The sequence below is a fragment of the Marmota flaviventris genome, chromosome 8 (assembly GCF_047511675.1).
Source record: "Marmota flaviventris isolate mMarFla1 chromosome 8, mMarFla1.hap1, whole genome shotgun sequence".
NCBI lineage: Eukaryota > Metazoa > Chordata > Mammalia > Rodentia > Sciuridae > Marmota > Marmota flaviventris.
Window position 1 is genome coordinate 64,035,240 of NC_092505.1, and position 24,322 is coordinate 64,059,561.

A 24,322-nucleotide genomic window follows, 5' to 3' on the forward strand; every position below is an offset into this window, starting at 1 on the left:
TACCACATACTTTTGTTTCTGTCCCTATGACGAAGTCAATTGCCAAGGTTCTCTCACCCTATCCTAAAAAAAAAAAATGTGCTTTTACTTCTCAATGTCATCTGCTAGTTACATTGCCTCAGGAAATAAAGGGACTGAAGTGTAATAGATTAGAGACCTACCAAGTAAAGTAATCGAATGAATTTCTGGGCAGCCCCATTGAAAATGAGAGCCCTTGCAATAAAAGTGCATAAATGTCACACACTTTGTTACACAATAATACCTGGAATCCTGACTCTGGCCATTTACACCTCTGAATGACAACCCTGAAATGGAATGAAAACCTTCAAATGTCCAAATGGGTTTCCCCCAAGTCTCCAACCAACCTGCTTTCAGACAGTACTATCTCTAGTATCTCTCATTTATCTGGTTTTTCATTCCAAAGTAGATTAGAAAATACATTTAGCACACAGGATTGAGAGGAAATGGCTGTGAAAAACTGAGACAGTGATGCTAGTTAGCAATGGCAGGAGATAGTGGGCTACATACAGTTCAGTCTATGGCTGCTGGACTGAACGATAAGGGAGGAGGCCAGTTCTCAAGAGAAAAAGAAAAGTGTTTTTGAAAATCAGGATATTCACAAAGATGACCGTGTAGCATAAGGAAAAAATTAAATGGTATCAGCATACGCTATTTAAGAAAACAGACCTACATAAAAGATTGCTATAAAAAAATAGAAAGTACTTTAGTGCTTATAGTTTATGTCATTAAAAATATATGGAACATTTCATACCTAAGTAGAGTTTCAATTTTTTTCTTTTGGTCTTTTTTTAATTTGGAAAAAATTAGGGATGGTTTTGTAGTGACACTAAAAACCACTATAGCCCAAACTACTCAGGATAAACACCTTGGAAGTCTGTTTATTCTTGAATACTTTGTTTGAAGTCCAGCTTTCTTAAAATAAAGATGTCATTTTTCATTGATCTTAGTTATATAATGTATGTTGTCATCTGGAGTAAGGCACAGTTGCTCATATTTAGCTGGTTTACTTTGTTAATGCGTCATTATGAGTGACCAGAAACATGGTACAGGAAGTTGTTTGTGTGTTTTTTCATTGCTTATGCAACTTCCAAGCAGAAAATGTTCTTGAGACCAGATGGTAAAGAACAGTCAATTGCAAGTTCTATTCTCCAGATGTATTGATGTTTCATGTCTTCTTGAAGCCAGTTCAAATACATTTGTAAATTCAAGTCTTAGTTTTAGTAACCCTTTCACTTCTGCTAGGCTGTATTTCAACTGACAAAGAAATGGGCTCAGATATTTAATTACAGGGCCTCTGAAGTCAAACTTACCATAGAGAAGCAATGTCATTGCTATATAATTCAGCCAGGTAAAAATTCATCACAAGCACTTTGGATAAACTGGGTTGCTGTGCAAACTGTTTTGTTTATGGTGCCAAACCTGTTTTCAACTTTGTGTTTTCCAATAGTGCACTTTCTTAGGTCTCTTAAAATTATTATTACTATTATTATTATTATTATTACATTTATAATACATGTATAATAACATTTACCCAATGTTTCAACTTGGCATGTAGGTTTTTGTTGTGTGTGTGTGTGTGTATTTTTCTTTTCTTTTTTTTTTTTTTTCCTAATCTGCTCAGCAATTTGGAAGTTTGCTTGGAACTCAGATGAGTTAAGATAAAAAGCTGTTTTTCAAAAAATGTCTCTAGTAAGTAAAAATGAAGATACTATATCTGAATGAATGTGAAAAGTTGTCCCTTTGTATATTTTTAAAGCTTCCCAAACTATCCCCAGTTCTCAGCCAAATGCAGCCTACCCAGATTGTCTTTAGGAAAGTAGCAATTCACAGAGATTTGCAGTTAGCCGCATATCAAACTGCACTCTCTCTTCAGTCCCTGCTCACAGCTCCACCATTTTAGAATATGGTGAGATATGCCAGAGCCCTACCATCTGTTTAATGGGCTAATTATGTTTACCACATGCCTACTTCACAGGAATACCATGAGTGAGGTTGCCAAACATCATACAAATGTATATGTTTGTATATATTGATATATAAATATACACATAAATAAAATTATATACATATATAGCAGCATCTAGCATTTCTGAGCTTCATTTCATCTTTTACTACCAGGATATATCCTGGCCCTTCACTTAAGCCTAGTTAGGCATTGTTGGAGTTTGTGATAATGCATGGTGGGATGATCAGACTGCAAGGGACACTCTATTTGAAAAACTTGGAAGGAGTGAAATTTAGATTCATTATGCTTACCTCTGACTTTGCTTCATGTAACTGTGCCCCATATTCTCCCTACTAAAATCTTAATATTTTACCTCCTTAATTAATATGGTCAAACTTTACGACACCGTATGTCACGACAACCCATGTCTCAACTCCTTTTAAGAAACAGTCTTTTTCCTTCATTGAAAAAAGACCATCCTAAAACAAACCCTTCAGTACAAGGCTACAGCTTTTCTGTACAGACCACAACTTTCTTCTTACATACCACAACTTCTATATTGAGCCTGCTCTTAAAGCTAGCACTTTTTCTTTTATGAAGTCTCTGCAACCTTTGACACTCTTTCTGGTGGTCTCTGAGCACTTTTAGATATGTAGTCTTAATGACTCCAGTTACTACAAGAACTAAGTGTCACTTGCTGTACATGAAAATTATCACTGGGTCCAAAACTGGATCAGTGTACATTACTTCTTAGAAATGAGACTTACACTAGGTGAATCCATGAGGTTTTGAGCAGTAAAGTCAAGTAAACAGAGGTCATTTTAGGTAAAAAGAATTAAACCAGCAAAAAAGCAGGGGAGAGATGGAAAGGAGCAAGTCGTGGGTAACCCGAGTACCTGTTCAGCATATGGTATAAGCCCCAGGTAATGGATTTTCTGTGTGGCCCCTTTGTCTATGTAAAGCTAGCTTCCCAGGCTTTTGGGCTTTCTTTGCTTTGAGGAAGTACTGGCTTGAGCTATCTGGAGAAAAGATCCACGTCTGCACACCAGATTATAAAGCCAATATGTAGCCCACTTTTTTTTTAATATTTATTTTTTAGTTGCAGATGGATACAATATCTTTATTTTATTTATTTATTTTTATGTGGTGCTGAGGATCGAACCCAGGGTCCCACACTTGCTAGGCAAGTACTCTACCGCTGAGCCACAACTTCAGCAATGAAAAACAGTAACAACATATGAAACTATCACTAATACAACATTTCATTTAGTCTTTTCTAAGATACCTGCCAGAGCATTAAGATGAGTATTTTTCAAAGGGTTTTTTCCACCTGAGCATTAGGATGTTTTCTTACACTGCTTTAACTGAAGTAAATTACTCAAACAGAGCTGTTTTATTTTGTTTTTGTTTTTGTAGCTTTATGCTTACCAGTGATTTTATAAACAAGTCTGAGGAGAAAAAATAGCCAGGACATAAATAACTCAATCAGATAAGCTTGTATGAGCATGGGTGAGCTCCTTTGGGGGTAGGGGGATCTTTATCGATGCCAGAATCTTATATATAAGTCTGATTTAAGAAAAAACATTGAAATATGAAAGAAAGGGAAAATATTCCCCTCTTATTTTCCCACGTATGCATGGAAAAGTCACCTGAATATTTACTCTGTGACTTCTTGAGCCCCTAAACTTAACTCCTGATGCAAACCACATAGACACCAATCAGGGGAAAACAAATGTTCAACAATACAAGAAAAAGGGAGAATCACTCTTTCCTTGTCTCTTACTTTAGAATTAGCAAATGCTATAACTGGAAAGAATCTTAAAAACCATCAGATCCAGCATGAGTTCTGTGACTTGCCTAAGGGCTCACAGCAGTTGGCAGACACAGCTAGAGATCCAGATCTTCTGTCGACCAATAATCAGGTGCCTTCAGCAAAACCACTATGTAATCAGTTTCTCCATAATCATTTTAGAGAATTCTAACTTTTCTTATTCCTGCCTTTTGCATCTTAATTACCAAGTGACTTCTCAATTGATTGCTTTTGAGTGACGTTTATTTTATAATTGCTGGATTCCTATAAATGATGCTAAAAATTAAGATGGTACTCAGAAGTATCCTGAGTATTCTACAAATACAGAGAAGCTCACTAGATCAACAAAAATGCTTCCTTTTTATATGAATCCTATAATACCTATAATAATGGTATAATAATATTTGACTTTCTAGTATCTAGAGTTCCAGACATTTGTTGGAACATATGAATGGGTAACACCATAATTACTCATTTCCTCCAAGTTATCCCTGAGATATTTTAAAGGGCTGTGCCTTTATAAGGAAGTCATTCTCACCACCAGCAATGTCACCAATTCCTTCTGTTGTCAGTATGGCCAGTTACTACAAACTGCTCACCTGCCAGGTTCAAAACCAGCTGCACTTAGTGTTTACTAATATTTTTTGTTCAGTGTTAGAGAAGGAAGAACTTGGTGAGAGGATGGCATTGCCCAGCTCCCTTTTGTGAATAAAAAGTCCATCACTGACCATAGACATTCAATAAGGGGTTTTTGAAAGGGCCAGGAAAAAATAACAACAACAACAAAAATCTGGGTCATTCAAAAACTAACTCCATGCTTCTGATACAGTATCATGTGGTTTGTTGTACCACATATGGTTATTATGATCTACTTGTCAGCAACAATCCAGAAATACTCTTTATTATTGCAATGCAAAATAACATAATAACCCATTTTTACATTTTAAATGTGTCTGAACCACCAAGTCCTTGCTCAGGTGCCAAACACACAACTGTGAAGGAACTTCGGCTGACTAGTGCTCTGAAGTTCCAGGTAGGTATAATCACCTCCAAGATGCTTAGAAGAAGCCTAGTTTTTGAGGCCAAGAGAAGGGGAAGAGGCAAATCCCCTATTCTTCCATAAGTACAAACCATTTAGCAATATATTCTCAGTAGTTAGAAGGCATACAAAGCCTTTTACAAAGAAAACTGTGGCATCTCAGGGCTGTCTTTATTAAAACATTTAGTCCATCAGTATACCAGCTCTAAGAACAAATTAACTCATAAAGCACATGAAATAAACAGAAGAATCCAATCCCAACAGCTATGTTCCACCCCTGTGATCCTGTTGTGATGCAGGGTAATTTAGTGGCCAGGATCCATCCCTAATGTTCTGCATTTGTGTGTTGGGGTGAAGGGGACTTTTAAAGGACTTATTTCCTTTAAAAGTCATGTCCATATATCATGTAGCAAAGACCATCAGAGAACAGTAGTAGAGGTTTGGGGATCAAATCCAGCCAGGTTTGCAGGTAGAAAAAAATAGGACATTGGGATTTTTTTGTTCCTTCCTCTTCTCTCATTTATTCTTTCTCTTTCTACTGTTTCCTTCCCCAATCACAACTCTTTTGCTTATGGATTTGGAGGGTATTTCAAAAGGAATAGAGTAAATTCTATTTTGAGGGAACACACAATCACTTTGACATATATCTATCTCATCAGGTCTTTCTTATATCCCTAAACAATTGAGGACCATGTAGGATAGCATGTAGGTATGGGTCCTCAGAGTAGGTGTATCCTAGGACATTCTTTGGTTGGAACTAGTCTAGTCCACTGTTTCATGTTACTGAACAATCTAAACCGAAGGAAGTTTTCCTTCTGTGGTCCTTGCCCAAATGAGTGGCAGGATGTAACCTCCATCTGTAATTTTCCATAAAGCCCTCCTTCTATCTGATTTACATGATTTCTAGAGCTACTTGGCTCCTGGGAATGTACTTTCAAAAACATGGTCTTCAAGGGACTTAGGATGGATGTGATGAGACAATGAAGAAATGGAGGCATATATATTATACATTTAAGTTTTTTCCTCATAAACACTTTTTAACTATGTAACATATATTTATTTTATTCCACATTTTTTGTGCATTATAGTCATACATAATGATGGGATATGTTGTTACACATTTGTACATGCACACAATATAACAGTATAATTTGGCCAATATTACTTCTCAGCACTTCCCTGCTCCTTTCCTTCTTCTCACCTCCTTATCCTTTTTTTTCTATGGAACTCCCTATTTTTTTTTTCTTCAATCAAATGAGTGGTTTAAAGAGAAACTTACCTTTTGATTTTTTTTTTTTTTTTTAGTTCTTTTATAGCCTTTTTTTTTCCTTCCAGTACTAGCCATTGAAACCAGGGGCACTTAACCACTGAGCCACATCCCCAGCCCTTTTTTGTATTTTATTTAGAGACAGGGTCTCACTGAGTTGCTTAGGGCCTCTCTAATTTGCTGAGGCTGGCTTTGAACTCAAAATCCTTCTGCCTCAGATTCCCAAGCTGGTGGGGTTACAGACATGCGCCACTGTGCATAGCTCAACCTTTTCTATTAGTTTGCTTTCTGGTAATCACCTTAACAGAGGGCTGAGTGGAGAGGGTGTATGAAAAGCCTCATCAGGTATGCCAAGTCAGAGAGTACACTCATGGGAAAAACACATGTGCACAAATGTAGTCATCTCCCTCAAAGAAATGGCTCAGGTAACAGTGCCTGACACTAGCCTGCAAGTGGGACATTGCAGTCATGTTTTAAGTTGCTTCTCGTTGACTGGAATTTTGTGTAATGACTGTAGCATGAACCTTTGGAATATGCTCTCTGGTCAAACAAAAAAAAGGAAGAAAAAAAAGTCCTTCAAATATTAAATCTAGGCACTATGCTAGTATCCAATCCAGCGAAATGACCACCCCCTCTATCTTTTGGGTTGGGTTTTCATACAGTAGTAAAGTGTCAGAGAAAGTGTCTGGAGTGTTTGCGCTTCTCTGCTGTTTTAAATACTTTAAAGAATAATACTTGTTTCTTACCATTTATTAAACTAGTTCAAACATATTGGACATTAGAGCCTATGATGCATGATTGTACAATACATTTTAAAATACAGAAAATTCAATTGTGCTGCCCCTTTCTCCCTCTGCATCCTCTCTGTCTACCACACTCTATGGTGAGGCATTAAGAGTAGAGTGTGTGTGTGTGTGTGTGTGTGTGTGTGTGTGTGTGTGTCTGGGAGGTAGACAGATTCCCTACCTGGAAATGGCTTGCTATTATTAGACATTCAGTTACCAGGGGTTATGTAAGACAATTGAAGCTCTGTTTTTTAACAGAGACATGATTCATGCTGCTTGTAGTAACAGTAACCACCTCTGAACGAGACAGAAACCAGACACAGACAAAGGCTGGAGAAATCAATGCCGACTTGGTACAGCCGTTCTCCAGATACCCTCTGCCTTTCCATCAGAGCACTTAAGTTATCAGGAGAGGAGGCTCTTGCTAATTCTGGGTTTTTCTGTCTCCTGAGGCTTCCAGGTGAAGTCATATGGGCTGGAGCTGTGTACAGGGGAAAGCTGGCCTTCAGGGGCAGGGATGTCTGACCTCTCTCCCTAGAGTCTCTCCAGTGTTCAGACACACCTGGAAGAACAGCAATTGCCACCTGCATTGTGGCTCAGAATTTTCTGTGATTTTACTCAGAAAGGATAGAAGTTGAGTGTTTGGCTCAGCCACTCAAGTAACTTTCCTCAAGTGATGCTTTGCAGCATGCTGGGAGAGGATGGGTGAGATTTGAGTTGGTGCCAGAGCTTTATTACAGCTTCTCCCAAAACCCCAATGGAAGTGGACTGGCTGTCAGCTCCCACACACACTTGAGATTTTCCTGATCCCTCCATTGACTCAGTGCTCCATAATATTCAAGGCATTTCCACATGCATCAGCTTACTTCAGCTTTACCACTTTATGAGCTAGGCAAAGCACACGTTATTATCAATACCATTTACAGGTGACAGATTTTACAGCTTGGTGGTATTATGCTATTCATTGATTGCTTGCCCATGATTTTATATGTGAGAAAAACAAGACTTGGAAAATTTAGTGAGTTGACCACAGCTAGGTCATCCCAGAGCCAGGAAGATAAGGCAGACCTTTTGATTCACTATCTAGTGATCTGCTTCTCATATTTACTACAAAGCTTGTTGGCAACCGTGGCATTTTTTTAAATATTTATTTTTTAGTTATAGGTGGACACAATATCTTTGCTTTTTTTTTTTTTAAATGTGGTGCTGAGGATGGAACCCAGTGCCTCACGCGTGCAAGGCAAGCACTCTCCCTCTGAGCCACAATCCCAGCCCCAACCATGGCATTTTTTAAAAAGAAATAGAATTTTCTGCTGAAAACCTTGGTTTTAAATTAAGTTCTACTTCTTATTAGCTGGCCAGCTTAAACTGCCCTCTCCTCCCCCTGACTGGCCCACCTAGGCCCCAGGCTTCTTCTCTGTGTGATTCATGATGGGGAGAACATATTTTTAGAGAGGGTCCATGAAAATACTGCATAACTTTTCAAGTGTCTAAACCAATGCAAATCATTGCCAGTACTATCTCCCTGTCCCTACAAGGGTGGACATCCCAGAACAAGATGCAGAAATCTCATACTTCACCCAGAACATAAAAGTAAAAGAAGAAACTCAGATATTTTATTGCAAAAACTGCCTGTGACTCTCAGAAAACAGCAGCAATGCCCCAGTAGCCTGTCACACATCCAATAGGCAAACTATTCTTCATTTTCACTCTCAAATGTGTAAATTGTCCAGAAAGACAACTCTAAGTATAAATATGACAGAAAAATATCTAAGCCATTTAGCATTATGAAGCCAGTAATCTCCTGCAATAAAAGTTGCAGTTTTAAAAATACTTCCTATTGATCATGACTAATAATCAATATTCTGATATGTTGTTTTGAATTTTAACTAAGGACAGGCACACAATTTTTTCTTTATTTTATTTTTGAAATGATCCTACAGTTTCATATGTTACATAATACAATTCCTATCTATTTTAAGGTAAATATAAGCAAACATTCTCATTTACAAAATAGTTTTTAATTAACTCTTTTGTTTGTATACCTCTTTTTATCTCAGAGGATAGTAATATACCTCATAGACTGTTTCAATGAAATGTATTTTCTCTTCTGCTAAAATATATAAAAGTCATTTGTTACTGTAGTTTTAAGAAGAAAGCTATACTCTTTTCTTGCACATAATAATACTCCCTTACGAGGTATCAATAGTCTAAATTTCTAGTCCTAATATCACTAAAAACTCAATATTAGAGAGCCTATGAAGTCCCAACTTCAGATAACATCTAATATGAAAAATTTAAAGCCCCTTAGCATCTAGTCATTGCACACTAGCCTGAGAAAACCTGCTCTTGCTCTTCTGTGTTATGGCATAAAAGATTTTTATGGAAAAGATGGAATTTGCTGTTTGGGGATTTCATGTTGTGCAAGTGGCTAATGGAGAGCTATCTTGACTTATTAAATGTGATGTGTCTCCAGACTGATTCAAAGAGATAGAGGTTTGGAATACGGGTGGAAGGCAGCAGCACATTCTGCAGATGTTTGCTACATACCAGGCCTGGTAGTAAGCAACAGATCCCCACACAAAACTCTGCCTGATTCCCTTGTGTAGGAGAATGGCTTCCCCCCGACCCTATCCAGTTACCATCTATTTAATGATTGTGGATGGGAATTTCATCACTGGGGCAGAGACATTTATTCCAGTGGTTCCTATCATGGGTCCTTTGATGTTCCTAGATTATTCTGCCCTTTTGCCCATTTTTTGTCAACTAATGAAGATTCTTAAGTTCACCCAAGGGCAGAACTGCCTTTGATCTTCCAGGTCAAGCATTTTTCTGAAAGCTTAGAAATACATGATAGCATTCATGGGGGTGGTAACAGTGATGGGTGTGTGGTGTTTTTTCCCCCAAAAAACGGTGGACATTCCACCTGAGTTTTTGCAATTCTAAACACTCTTCCCAACCCTGAAATAAAATTTTCATCTATTATGCTACAGTGTCATCCATTTCTGTCTATGGATGGTCCTAACAAAGGGCTACACTCACTAAGTACCGGCATTTCTGGGATGTATAAGACAAGGTCTGTGCCCTAACAGATTTACGCTCTCACCAAAACAGGTATTAAATGATAACCATTTATCTAAGTGCTAAATGAGTGACAGAGGTCAATATAGGCCAAGACAGTATTCACAAGGAAAAGTTTTATAATAGATACATTATTACATTATTACATATGGATCTTGAATGAGAAGAAAGCCCTAGGTAAGGGGCGGGGAGGTGATAAAGGCCTAAAGTTTTAGTAGCTACCTAAATGGTATGTTTAGGAATTCAGAGATATAAATGTACTTAGTCTTTCTGATACCCTATAAGTTAACTGGCTTAGACCAAATGGAGTATTGATGGAAAGGAAATCTGAGAGGACTTATCTAAAATAAATTCAGTGAATTTGCATGCCCAGGCTAAAGAATTTGGAACCAGGGGAGAGCCATTAAAAACTATCTTTTCCCTCAGTGTGTTCTAAGATTAATAATCATTCCATTAAAAGGGAGGTGGGAAAGAGTCTGTATTCCAATAAACTTGGACAGCGATGAGGTCTTCAGCACCTTTAAAGTCCTTATATGCATTTTAAGTTTGAGAGAGGAAGGTACAGTATGGAATATTTCTTAAGTTTACTTGACCAGAGAACTTTGAGATGCAGCTTAAAGTTCTAGTATCCTATAAAACTCAATTTAAGATATACCATCTGAAAGAAATTTGAAGGTCAGGAGTTGAAAACAGGATACTAAACTAAGTTGTGATAATTAAGCTAGTACCATTAGGAATGGACATGCCATCAACTGCAGAGAAGGAGCCACTGATGGAAGCCAAGGGAAGATTAAAGATCAGAAATAGATAGCCTTTGGGAAAGAAAAGGGAGTGTAGGGCAGGTATAGCTCTTGCTTGAGGAAACAGAACTATGAAAATTCAGAGCTGTTAAAGAAGATGAGAACTAATAAGCTTACCACACAGCATAGCACAGGTTTCTCTTACTAAAGTGGGAGGCAAGCTCATCAACTAAAAAAGAAAATAGAAAATGGGACTTGATAAAAGTAGAACATACTAAGAAAAACTACCTCAGGCTTGCACTTGGAAACAACGGGCAAAAGTGAGGGTCAAGATAGCATGCATGTAGGGTTTTGTACTGAGCAGAGAAGTAAATGGAGAATGGTAATACAGACTCACAGTTGAAGAAATTAAGAGAAAACCCTGCACATAGAAAGGGGAGAAATGAAATCTGAGGGACTGGGACCAAGATATCTGGGAAAGCCAACCAGGGTAAAAAAAAAAAAAAAAGAATAAAAATGAGTAGGCTTCTTCGGCATTGGGGAAGGTGAATTACAAACTGGGGATGAAACACTTGGGGTCAAATGTGAGGCCTGAGAAGAGTAATTTAGAATGAGGATGAGGACTAAGTAGAAGCTAAAGAAAAAGAGTGCTAAAGATCTGTTCGAAAGAACTAGCAATGAGGTTTGGATTAAATTATTAATGTAAATAGGAAAACATAGGTCAAGTGTTGAAGGGTTTTTTGTCTTTGCTTTTTATTTTTTGTACTGAGGATTGAGCCCAGGGAGGCTTAACCACTGAGCCACATCTCCAGTCCATTTTTATTTTTTGTTTTTGAGACAGGGTCTCACCAAGTTGCTAAGACTAGCTTAGAACTTTCGATCCTCCTGCCTCAGCCTCCCAAAACCACTAAGATTGCAGTCATGTGCCATGCACCCAACTTAAAGGTTTTGAGAAATTACAAAAAAGCTCAAGAAGGCATTAGATAGTCGCGATGGAGAATTTGGTAGAAGCCTATGGTAAGTAGCTCAAATGAAGAGGAACAGAATGAAGGCAGGTCAATGGCTTAGTGATTTCAGGATAGGTACATGTCAGGCGCTAGAGCATGGTGATTAAAACCCAGCCCTCAACCCTCCTTTGCTACCCTCTGGCTTCATGATCTATGTCAGTTTCCTAAGCAGTTTCAGTTTTCTCATCTATAAAATGGAAGTATAATTTCTACCTTCAAAGTGTAATTGTAAGAAATAAAGTTAAGCAATGGATGAAAAAGCACAATGTCTGTCACATAGCAAACATTCAGCTAATGGCAGCCCAAATGTCTGTGGAGCCAATACGATCAGGAAAAGGGAAATAATGTTCACTTTGAGTTAGTTTTAGGGGCAACGCCACTGCGATGTTTCTCAACACCTGTTGTTCCATTTAGCCACAAACTTAATGTTTAGTCCAGGACACATACCCAATGCAAAGAGCAAGGAACAGAAAATTTTGATAATACCAGATAATATACTGGGCCATAAATCATACTCATGTTGGAATCCTTATTACAAAGTATAAAGTGACCTTATAATCAGGACCTTCGACAGACTTTCTGGAGGGGATGATTTCAGTGTAAAATGACTTGGACATGTCCCATCCCCAGGTGTTCATTAAAACCAAGAAATCATCATGGCATTGTTTATCACCTGGTCCCCAAGATCTTTTATTTTAAGCAAGAATCAACTGTACCTGAAACGCTAAGGCTCTTGGGATGTGCAACTCTTATTAACAGAGTTTGTGAATTGTCAAAAAGGAATCAAGAGGTCTCTATGGAGAAAATTAACATAGATTTATTGTGACAAACAGTAGGACGATGATTTCACTTTCTGTTGGCAGGGCCATCCCAGGGGTCTTCAAGCCAGCAGAGGTATTTCTTCTGGACACGGGTATTAACCAGTGGTTAATTAAGGAACTAAAAATTTTAAAGTGAAACAGTTCTTACAGCATCAGAGAGCTGAAGATCGGGTTCCTGATTAGTTTGTCTGGTCTTGATGCATTTGCTGCCTTATTCATTTTAAATAGTTTTTCACCAGTTTCACCAGAGGTGGGATTAGTGATTGAGACTTGGGAATTCGTTTCAGGTAATTAGTTAAAAAGTGAAAAGTCAAATAGATTTCTTTAACAGGTTTAATGGTTTAACAGGTTGATGAGCTACTTAATGCCCACAATTTTCTTCTCTGGGGACTATTAGAATTTTAAAGGACCTCAAAAATTGTAAAAACTACCTCCTCTTTTTTACAGATGGAAAAGCTGAGCCAAACTGAGGTTAAATGACTTGTCTAAGGTCATCTAACTAGTTCTGTAATTTTCCCGTTTCTTAGTCTTACTCCCTTTAACTCTTCATCCTCCCCCCTCAACATTGCATTCCCCACAACTACCTCTCTGATAATGTTTCTTGCATTTACCCTTGTTTTATGAAATCTCCTGTGCCTCCAATTATGAGATGGAGGGTCTTTGCCAATTAGTAACCCCTCACCACTAATTCGCCACTACATTTGGGGCAAAGAAATGAGGGAAGTGGAACAATTTTAAATTTACTGTGATCTTTGAGAAAGCTTTATCTACACCTGGGAATTGCTGTTAGACAATTAAGGTTAGTAAAGCTCATTGAATTTCTCAGAGGAAAGGTGTTATTTGAATTATTACCAGATAATTATTGTTAAAAATAACAATAATGTAAAAAATAGGAACTTTGCATGTTAGAGATATTTTCATTTTGAATTTCTAAAGATTGGTGGGAACCCAAGGGGACCTAGACACTTCCCCCCCACACAATGTGCTCAAAACCAGAAACTCCTTGAATTATATTTAATGTCTCATGACCTGACAAACTGGCCCAGAATTAGAAGCCAGTCATGTCAGTCAGCTTTTATCCAAGTTATTTGGCTTCACCTCCTTCAAAAACAACCCCCAACAGGAAGGAGAGTGTCAGACCTAAGACCTGTGGTACCCAGACCAGTAGCATTAGCATTACCTGGGAGCCTGTTATAAATGCAGAATTGCAGACTCCACCCCAGACATGCTGAATCAGAAATCCTGAGTGATTCATTTGCCTATTAGAGTTTAAGATTGATAGAAGACATTCTTGTCTTCATTTCGAAAGGAAGTAGGAAGGAAATACACTTATTTATAGTTTCTGAAACTGTTCCTTCACCTGAACTGTATGCTTCCAAATCCTCCCGGTGGCTCTGAACTATCATGGAAATAACTAAGCATCTTCCTTGTGCTGAGATCACAGGGGGAACTAGCAATGGCCCACGCCATGTTGAAACTATTACTATATAGTAAAAAGAGCATTGGTTTAGAGTCAGAAAGATCTGGGTTTAGAATCTGGCCTCACCATCCTCTTGCTTACTAATATTAAGGTATATGAGCTCAGAGTCTCTTCTTTATCTATACAATAGGCATAATATTAATACATATGCATAGCTATGAGGATTAAATGAGAATATATTTATATATAAAGATACCTAGTGCGGTCCCTGAAAAAATTAAGGCAAAAATAAGTGTTAGCTATTATTGTCACTGTTATTTTATTTTTGCGTGTGTGTGTGTGGCTTTAATCATGAAAGCAACCTCTAATTGTAGAATGATTTGGTGTAATTTCTAAGGAATGGGAAAGGCCATGCTGAAATAAGACCTCTGCAGAAAGTTCCTTACAGTGATATGTGGTGGTGTGTTACACAACAGCTCTGCTCTCTAAGGGCTTCCGGGACAGATCTACAGAGACATCAACAATGAAACAGGTTGAAGAGAAGTGACCCTCTGTCTGTTCTGTCTCTGACACCATCGAGCAACTTGCCAGCTGGGTTCCAAGAGCAGATTCTTTATTACAGTGATGATGTAAGAGGCAGAGAGGACATGTGGATTTCCAGATTCCAGGGAGGATTTGTGGCACCAGCAGCCCCTCAAAATTATCTTTTGACTTAAAAACTGACTACATTGGATATGAAAGTCATTAAAAGGAAATAAATATGAAACCCCATGAAGTCATTTCCACTGGGTCTTTTGTAGAGTCTAACCACCCTTTAAGCAATAAAACATGCCACACCATGCAGTAATACAGTAGCGCTGATTAACAGACCCTCAGGTGGGTACTAAGGCAAGAGGAGAAATAAGAAGTGAGGATAGGTGACAATTAGCCAAAAATGGAAGTAAGAGCATAGCAGCAGGCTGGGGGGTGAGAAAGAAGTGTTTGATTAAAAGGACAGGAAGAGTATGGCTCTAATTATAAAATGCACAAGTTAAATAAAATGTTAGGTATATTTAAAATGTCCGCTTGTCTAATTACATACAGGATTAGTATGTTGCTAGAAAACATTTCATTATACTGTATTAGACATATTGATCAGTGATTCCCTTTATCATTTTAGTGGATTTACGGGGTGGGTGGGGGGAAGAGAAGGAAGTTCTGACGAAATGTTGATAATCTCCAGCTACATGATGAGTTAGAAAGAACAATGACGATCTCTGAAGCCCAGTTTGCTGTTTATGTGGCTGCTGGGGTGCTGCTCTTTAATGGATGTCTCAATGCATAGCATGGCTCCACCACACAGGCCAAAAAGAGTTTGATTAATACCACCAGGGTTTTCCCCAGGAGCACAGCAAGTCAAGCACTCACCTGGGAGAGGCAGATGAAGTCTGTACTGTAGGCTAGCATTTAAGGGGGAGGGGGAGCTTTTCTGGGAAGTAAAAATGACTGAGATCCCTGGAAGAGTCAGTTTTCCTCACTCAGGTGACCTAACACTGTTATCCCATGGCATGTTCTGTTGGGCTTTTCATCTTTAAGTGAGAGAAAATGATTCTGTTTGAAGAAAGGATAGAAAGGAGGTTAAACAATTAATGTTTCTTCCATCGCAAGAAGAGAATAAGACAAGAAAATGAGAATAGACTGAGGGCAGTCATCTGCACATTTCTACAGAAATTAGTATAATAAGGAAATAAAAAGCAAAAGTCCAAATAAACCTAAAGCATGACTATTGAGCAGAATTAGGTGGGAAACGAAGTGTTAATTAATGTGACAAATAGCAAGATTGCCAGTCCTCTATGTTTTTAAGTAACTAACAACTTTATCCATAGAATTATTGCAGCCTGTTCTCTCTGAGAGCTGCAGTTGAATCCACAGCTTTTCCAAAGCATGAGAAATTTCATTCTGATGTTCAGCCTGAGTTTATCACTCCAGTGGTATTTACAATATTGTCATAATTATTTCTGCTGGTAATGTTAGAAAAATTTGCTTCCTTGTTTTTTTAAACCCACCCTCATTTTTAAGACATTATTTAACTGTAAAAAGATGTCTATTGGGATGGGGATGTGGCTCAAGCGGTAACGCGCTCGCCTGGCATGCGTGGGGCACTGGGTTCAATCCTCAGCACCACATAAAAATAAAATAAAGATGTTGTGTCCACCAAAAACTGAAAAATAAATATTAAAAAATTCTCCCTCTCTCTCTCTTCTCTTCTCTCTCTCTCTTTAAAAAAAAGATGTCGAGGGGGGAGGGTGGAGGATGGGAAAGGCAGTGGAGCACAACAGACACTAGTATGGCAATTTGTAAATCAATGGATGTGTAACTGATGTGATTCTGCAATCTGTGTATGGGGTGAAGGTGGGAGTTCATAACCCACTTGAATCAAAGTGTGGAATATGATATGTCAAGAAATTTGTAATGTTTTGAACAACCCACAATAAAAAATTTAAAAAAAAATAATAAAAATAAAAATAAAAAAAAGATGTCTATTCCATTTATCAAAGCAAATAAATGAAAAAAAATTATTTCTTGGTAGCTAATATATTGTTGCAGGTTACTTACCCAAACCTCTCACTCTCTCTGGTCCTGTCATTATTGATGGTCTGCTCCACCTGTTGGTGCCAAGTAAACACTGATAGATAGTTAGGACATGTTGTCTTTTATTTTAGTTTTCCTTGCTCAGCCACTAAAAATATGGCCTTAAGCAAGCCTGTTTCCTTAATCTCTTCATCTGCAAAATTAAGATGGTGTTGTAGATGAGCTTTAAGGTGTCTCCATTTTATCCTTAGGTTCCATGACTCTAAGCAAGATTCTTTATTGCTTTCTAATTCAGTTCAGCAGACATCAGCTAGGCACAAACTCGTGCACACTACAGAGTACTATGATAGAAGCAGGGAAAAGTGATTCCTATCCCAATCATCATAAAGCAACATAGCCAACACCTCTATAGCAAAAGACAGGTTAAGAAGAAAAAAGCATAAGAAATTTATTTGATCATAGTCTTAACATGACATGGAGCCTTCAGATTAAAGATGTGAAGACTCATGGTAAGGTGTCCATTTTCATGCTTAGGTTCAAGGAAGCACAGACAGCTGTGTAGGAATATGATTGGACAAAGGGGTATGACCTAATGGTAGTAGATTGAGAGCAGAAACCCAGCAAGGCCTGTCTGTTCAGATTCTTGTTGGCCTTTCTTTGCAGCAGTCCTTCCTCTGCATGGACAGGACCCCTCTTGAGTTCGGGGTTTATGATCTACTCTCAGACAAGGTAGGTCAGAAAATTTCTCTATGGCCAGCTCCAAGACAAAGACACAAAGGCAGGGGAATTTAGGGTAATAATTTTAGGCTTTATAGCTTGCTTTTTTGGAAAATGGATTCTGGTTTCCATGATCTACCTCGCAGAAGAGAAACTCTAGTTCTTGTGGCTTGCCTCAGGGGAGAAAGAGGAGCAGGAGACAGGTAGAAAGGAGGGGTTCAAAGGGAAACTGTGCTTCATCAGCTGCTTTGGAGGCCTTCACTTTGGGATATAGTTTACTGAGCCCCAACAGAAAACAGTAAAAACTATCTCTGCTTTCAAGGGAACTCAAATTACACAAATAATTATTAGAGTTTATAGAATGTGCAAAGGGAGTGGTACATGTAAGTGTTCAAAAGGGCACTTCCCTTTGAGAAGTGCTTCCTAAAGGCATTGGCATTTAAATGGCCCATAAAGAAGATGTTCATAGACATTGGAAAATGAAAGAAGTTGCCACAAACATGGTGGAAAAGAGTGGGCCATCACTGGACTGCAGAGATAAGAATGGAAAATTAGGTTGGGAATACATACAGCAGCCTTGAATGCCAAGCAAAGAGGATTTTGAGCAAAGGAAGAATGTGTTTAGACTGGTATTTTAGAAAATTAATGTAATGCTAGTGTGAAGATGGGATAAAGGTAAAGAGAAATTGGAAAAATGAAGGCAGTTAAGAGCAATTCACTGAAGTCATGGTAGTGGGTGGCAAAGGGATACATATGTATTAGGTATAGAAAACAAGTATTGAAGAAATGACTAGAATAAAATGTCACAGGATTTGGCAACTGATTGTGTGTGTGTGTGTGTGTGTGTGTGTGTGTGTGTGTGTGTATTGAGAGAGAGGGACAGGGAGGGAGAGAAGGAGGAGGAGGAATTAAAAATGATGCCTCCATTGTAGTCCCAAGAAAATGGATAAAATGGGACCAATGACACGACATGAGAAGACTAGCAAAAGAACAAATTTTGAGAGAAAGGCAATGAATTCTGTCCTAAACTTTTTTGACTTGTATTGGAAGAACCTATATAATATTTGATGGTGATGTAAGCTTCTCAAAATTAGAGACTAGAAGTTATTCAGCTTTTGCAGGTGTCTAATATACGCTGTATGAACACAGAATGAACAAAAAAAATGAATGTTCCAGTAACCAGCTCTTATGTAAAATGTGGGTCTGAAACTCTTCAGACAAGCAAGAACTAGAAATAGCAATGTGGACACTCTCTATGGAGAAGCACTTGTTGAGATCCTGGAGGACAGGACCAAACAAAGCCTGAATGAAGAATCTTAAGGAATGTTGATATTAAGGGAATGGGAGAAGGAAAACAAATCAGTGTTGGAGGCAGAACAACCTGAATTGTAGAAGGAAAATCAAAATAATAAGGTGTCCCACCCATTGTATAAGGAAGAGAGTTTCAGGAACACAAAGGTCACTGAAGCCCAATGTGGCCAAAATGACAGGCCTACGAAAATATCAGGGACCTGAGGCAGACAATAGTCACTTAGTAGCCTCTCAGGCTAAACTCCTTAGAACCAGAAGATAGGAAAGGAAATAAAAACTTTGCAAGGGAGAATAAAGGGAAGGCAAGAACTCAGAACATGACCAGGTCAGAGCGTAGAATAATGACTAAGCAATGGAGAGGGAGGGAGTAAAAAATACTAGGCATGTGATGTACATACACAGTGGAATATTATTTAGCTTAATTTTAAAAAGGAGGAAATGCTGTTTTTCACCACAGCTTGGATGAACCCAAGGAACATCATGTTAAGTGAAATAAACCAAGAAAAAAAAGGCAGATACCACATGATTCACTCCAAAACAATTGAACTCACTGAAGCAGAGAGTAAAATGGTGGTTAACAGAGGCTGGGCAGATATTGGTAAAAGGCAACAAAATTTCAGGAGGAATAAGTTCAGAGATCTATTGTTTAGCATGTGGACTATAATTAATAATGAAAATGGTATACTTCAAAATTGCTGGAAGAGTAGATTTTAAGTAGTCTCATGATAAAAATGTTATATATGTGAGGTAATGTGTATGTTAACTGGCTTGATTTAGCCATTGTACAGTGTAGACATATATCAAAAGATTAAGCTATATGCCATAAATATGTATATTTTTTTCAATTAAAAATGAACAAATAACCATTGTAAATCAGGGACAGCATCAGGAGAATAAACTTTGGCCAGATTGCAGACTGTCCCCACTTCATCCACTCCAGGTCAGAGCCACAGACAGGTGCTGTGGTGTCTCAGAGTGCTTGGGCAGTCAGGAAAGAACACTGAATACAGAGTTCCATATGACATCATCTCTGTTCTCCATCCCCAGACCTGGCACTGTGTGGTGCAGAGATGCAGAACTAGCCTCTCAGCCCTGTCCCACAGTTCTGACTCCATCAAAGTAAATGACCACATCACCATCATGCTCATTTAACAAACTTGTTTGTTTGTTTGTTGTTTGTGCTAGATGCAGCCGCTCTCTGTTCCCTGCCCCAATGAACATCAGCACTAGGCCCAAGCCTTGGAGTGATTTACCTGAAGAGTGACACCATTGATTTGGAAACTACTGTGAGTATATTATGCCTCCAATAAAAGCCTCCTTAGTTTACTTTGCTTAATTTAAACACATGCTCACACACACATACACACACACACACTTGTAAAAGCAGGTGAAATTATAGATGGCTTCATCTCTTGGATGTCACAAAGCAATCAGCCTTAGTCCTGAGGTGCCTGCAGTGGTTCTCGGCTTCCAGCCTGTAGTGCATGCTCTGGGCAGCGTCCTTCCCTCCTTGCCTGGTGGCTGTGTAGAGCCAGATCTGAGCACACCTTGCAAGGACTGATGCTGTTCTGCTTGGTCACCTTGGTCACTGTTTTCCAAAGTGGTGGAAGTTCTTCCCAAACTGTTGCTTCTCATCACCCTTCTGTGCCAATCTTGAATCTCATGGAAGCTTGTCATTTCATGTCACCCTGGCCAAATCTGTGAGCCAGCTTTGCTTGCCATGTCTACCTGTTGTCTGAGCTGCATCTCATGCTGTTGCCTCTCTGATAGTATAGGGAGCTAAGGCCCTCCCCTCTGGGCTCTGGGTTCCTTCTACTACATCTCCAAGCCTTCTGGGTGCATGGCTCTGTGTAGTTGGTTTTGTTCCTTCCATGTCTTGTATTTATGTAGGAGAAATATAGCCCTTGAAAGAAAAGTTGCAGACATAAGTTGAGGTAGGAGATATAATACTTATAGGAAAATAATGACAAAGATTGATAGCCAATTAATCGTTGCTAAAACTAACAGGTGAATATGTGTTTTATTCCACTAAGTATTAAGCCAGAAATGTGAATTTAGTTATGCATGCAAAACAAATTAATTATACATTTAAAAATGAAAACTTGTTCTAGTTATTGTATTTACAAATTTTCCTATATGATGTGAGGCAGGTAATGGGATGGTGTTTTACAGACTTCTCTGTTACTGGAAAACGCTAAACCTGGGAGACTAACATCCCTCTTAGGCTTCAGGTAGGATTTTCACATTCATATCTTTTATGTTTTTAGCTATTCTGGCATAAATGGAACCCAAAGGGATGAAGCCAAAGTTGTTTGTTTGTTTGTTTTTGTTTTTTAATTTTGTGTTGCTTTGTATCCCTAATGCTTCCAGTCTCCTGGGGGTAATTGATGATAACTGATGTATAGGTGATAGACAGGCCTGCCAAGCCATGATGGGATGTAACTGTCAGGGTATTATGCGATATAAACAGGATCCAAAGGACTGGGAACTAAAGACATGAGAGAAGATCAAAACTAGTTTCTCCACCTGGGCATGGTAGTGCATGCCTGTAATCCCAATGGCTCCGGAGGCTGAAGCAGGAGGATCATGAGTTCAAAGCAGGCCTCAGCAATTTAGCAAGGCACTAAGCAACTCAGTGAGACCCTGTGTCTAAATAAAATACAAAATAGGGCTGGGGATGTGGCTCAGTGGTTGACTGCCCCTGAGTTCAATCCCCAGTACAAAAAAAAAAAAAAAAACCTAGTTTCTTTAGTCCATACATCACAAGGAATTTACTTGTATGGTACCATCATTCATCCTGAAGTTCAAGTGTGAGAAGTACCTTAGAAATTTTCACATCTGAATAGTTTCTTGTGCTTTTCTTTGTTCCACAGTAACAATACTGGTACATTAGGATAGCCATACCAGGAAGCAAACTGGTTTCAGTCCTTTTGTGTCCTTTGGGAGGCAAGAGTCCTTAACACTCCTTCCTTCTGGTGCTACAGAGCAACCAAGATCCTGACATAGGAATCAGGATCTTGGAAATCTTCAGGGAAGCCCTCAAGTGAGCATCAGCTTCTGCCTAGGAAGTATTTCACCTGTGCAATTCCAGTGCCTGCCTTGGCTTCTCGTGGGTATAGAAAATGGACAGATTGTCTCTGTTATTCAGAAACCAAGCTTCCTTACACATAAGAGAGAAAACTTAATGAAATGTATAGGGACTTGCTATACAAGGCAAATCAATAAGGTGGGGAAAGTATAAAAATGTGAACTGTTTGCAAGAGTATGTCCCTTCCTGTGGGTTGACAATGTTCCAGGCCTGTTTCAAGGCCTGAGGGTAGGGGTAAGAGCAAGTGTTTGATTTTATCTCACTGCCTGCTCAGGGGTTCTACCTACTTACCCAGATTGTTGTGATTATTAAATGAAATAATTATATAGTGTCAGGCACAGCAGAGGAGAGTATAGTCACTCAATGACTAAAACTTACTGAGCATTTACTATGTGCTAGGCACTGTTCTAGGATGAGGAATATGGTAGCAAGCAAAATAAAAATTCCCATTCTCATAAGCTTACATTCAATTTTCTTGATTTATAAATGGCAAATAGTCAATATTACTCATGGAAGCTAAGAGATAACTAATTTTATTTTTATTTTGCTCTTTCCTTCCAGAAAGTTGAGAGTAAAGAGTGAAAGAAATGGAAAAGGGAAAGAATAAGTACGTTAATGAGTTTTGCCTACTCCCCCACCCCACCCCACCCCAACCCCAGAATGATTCTCTCCCTGATACATGGCCCAGGAAACTTCTCTGGACCAACTCAGCCAGCCTCTCTGGTCTTTTGTCTTCACTTTGAATTTGGCAAAAAAAGAGACAGCAGCAAAAGATGTGAGCATAGAAGGAGAAAGGTCAAGTGTTTATTGATTCCACCCTCCTTCCCAACTTCAATTCTGACTAGTCGTAGAAAACCCTATCATTTCCCTCACTCCTAGAGCTGAAATTATTTAAATTCACAACTCTTCATGGTTGCCAGTCCGTGGTACTTGAAGGTCCCTTGACCTCATCTCCACCACTGTATAAATCCTTTTGTTAAACTCTCTTAGGTTAAAACTTTTGCATGTGCCATCTAATTCTGACTGATACAGTGAGGGAGAATGCACTGAAAAACACTATAAACCAGCCTTGCCAAGACTAAAAAAAAAAAAAAAAAAAGCTTTAATCATGAAAACATTTTAAACTGATATGAGAACACTGGGCCAAGGAGTGAAAGGATAAATTGTAAGAAAACACGAGAGACAAGAGGCCGCAGGTTGGTTTCGATGAATGGATTGCAGTGTTTAGGCTTGATGAGCTTCTGTAGGCCAAGTATAGCTTGCTTGACCCTCAACTTCAAGGAGCTCTTGGGACAGCCACAGCAATGACAAACATGTGAACAGCAGGGCATCGGGAGGGAGCTGCAGAGAGATCAAAGTGTGGAAGATGAGATCACTTATCCTCACATTCTTTCTGCCTTTGCTACAGTAACAACCCACTTGTCTCCACCCCAATTCTAAATATTAAAAAGATTACTAAGATAAAGAAAATTTCCTATTATATAGCTAATATGCTGAAAACATAAAAGTAGTACTCTGAAAGAAGATACCATTATTGAGTACTTCCTCAGTGTCTACACTATGCTGATCACTTTACAGAGCTGATCTCATTTATTCCTCATGACAGAAGGAAGGAAGTATTATTGTTCCCATTTCACAGATGAGGAAAATGGGGCTCAGAGATACAGAGCAAACTGCCTAAGACACACAGCTATTAGGTAGTAGAGCTCAGTTCTGTAACGCACCCCCCCCTTCTCTGGCTGGGATGCTTTGTCACCACCTCCCCTTTTTCCATGTCCAGATGCTCAACTAAGCTTCTCATACTACCATGGAGTATTGTAGGAAAATGGTTCCCACTCCAAAAGGGTGGGGGAAGCATCACTGTTCAAAATTATCCTGATCCAATGACTGAGTAATTATTTATCAAAAGGAGGTTCTGACTAATTCTTTCCTATCCAACCGGGCTGATAAGTGGAAAGCATGTTAATGTGCAGGAGAGGGTGGGAGCCCAGTCAGTGAAGGGAGAAAATTGGGAGAGGGAGATAGAAGAGAGCACTCTCCTTTCAACAGACCCTGGAGACTGATAAGAGCTCACACAGATAAAATATTTATTTTTCCATATGTTGCAGAAAGCATTGCCATCACTGTATGTGTGCAATATGTGCAAAGGAGTGTGAAATATATACATCAAATGCCACCGATCTGGTTAATTTCCATGCATATAACATGCTTAATACCTACCATCTCATCCATATGTTTTAATGCATATTTCTTTCCACATACAATATGTCTCGTTAGGAAAGAGCCAACATCCTCCACAGCCTTACTCACTGCTATGTTTCAGCCCAAAACTTGTTGCTGGGGCCAGCACAAGGAGAGTTAAAAACCAGAAGGTTCTTCTGGCTAACTCAGCCGCCGGTCACCTTAAAGTGCCTTCCCAGTTCTTGAAGCAAGCCCTTTTTTTTTTTTTTTTTTTTAATAACAGAAATGTTCGCAGTGGGGAGATGAAAATGTTTTTGTTCTCTGTGGACAATTGGGAGATGTTCAGTCAGAATGTCAGAACTGACCGTTGAAAGGCGGTGCCTGTGGCCACACTTTTTTTTTCTTTTTTGAATGCAGAGCTCCATCAGTGTGGCGGGAGGAAGTGCACAATGATTGGTCTGTTCCTCTGTGGAAGTGTTCAGGGTACACCCAGTTTTGCTTTGCATATATTTACGAAA

The 24,322-nt window shown here is 38.8% G+C and overlaps 1 protein-coding gene across 20 annotated transcripts in view; it reads left to right on the forward strand.

Moving 5' to 3' along the window:
* The window catches only part of Zbtb20 (zinc finger and BTB domain containing 20), an 806,989-nt gene that overhangs the window by 713,965 nt on the left and 68,702 nt on the right, over window positions 1–24,322 (forward strand). For 18 of the 20 annotated variants that reach the window (XM_071615331.1, XM_071615319.1, XM_071615317.1 and 15 more), the window contains one exon: window positions 19,721–19,821. The gene's annotated coding sequence lies outside the window, so the exon portion shown is untranslated. Of the gene's footprint in view, window positions 1–17,157; window positions 17,237–19,720; window positions 19,822–20,707; window positions 20,767–24,322 lie in introns of those variants that run through there. The other 2 variants (XM_071615313.1, XM_071615330.1) reach the window with 2 other exon arrangements.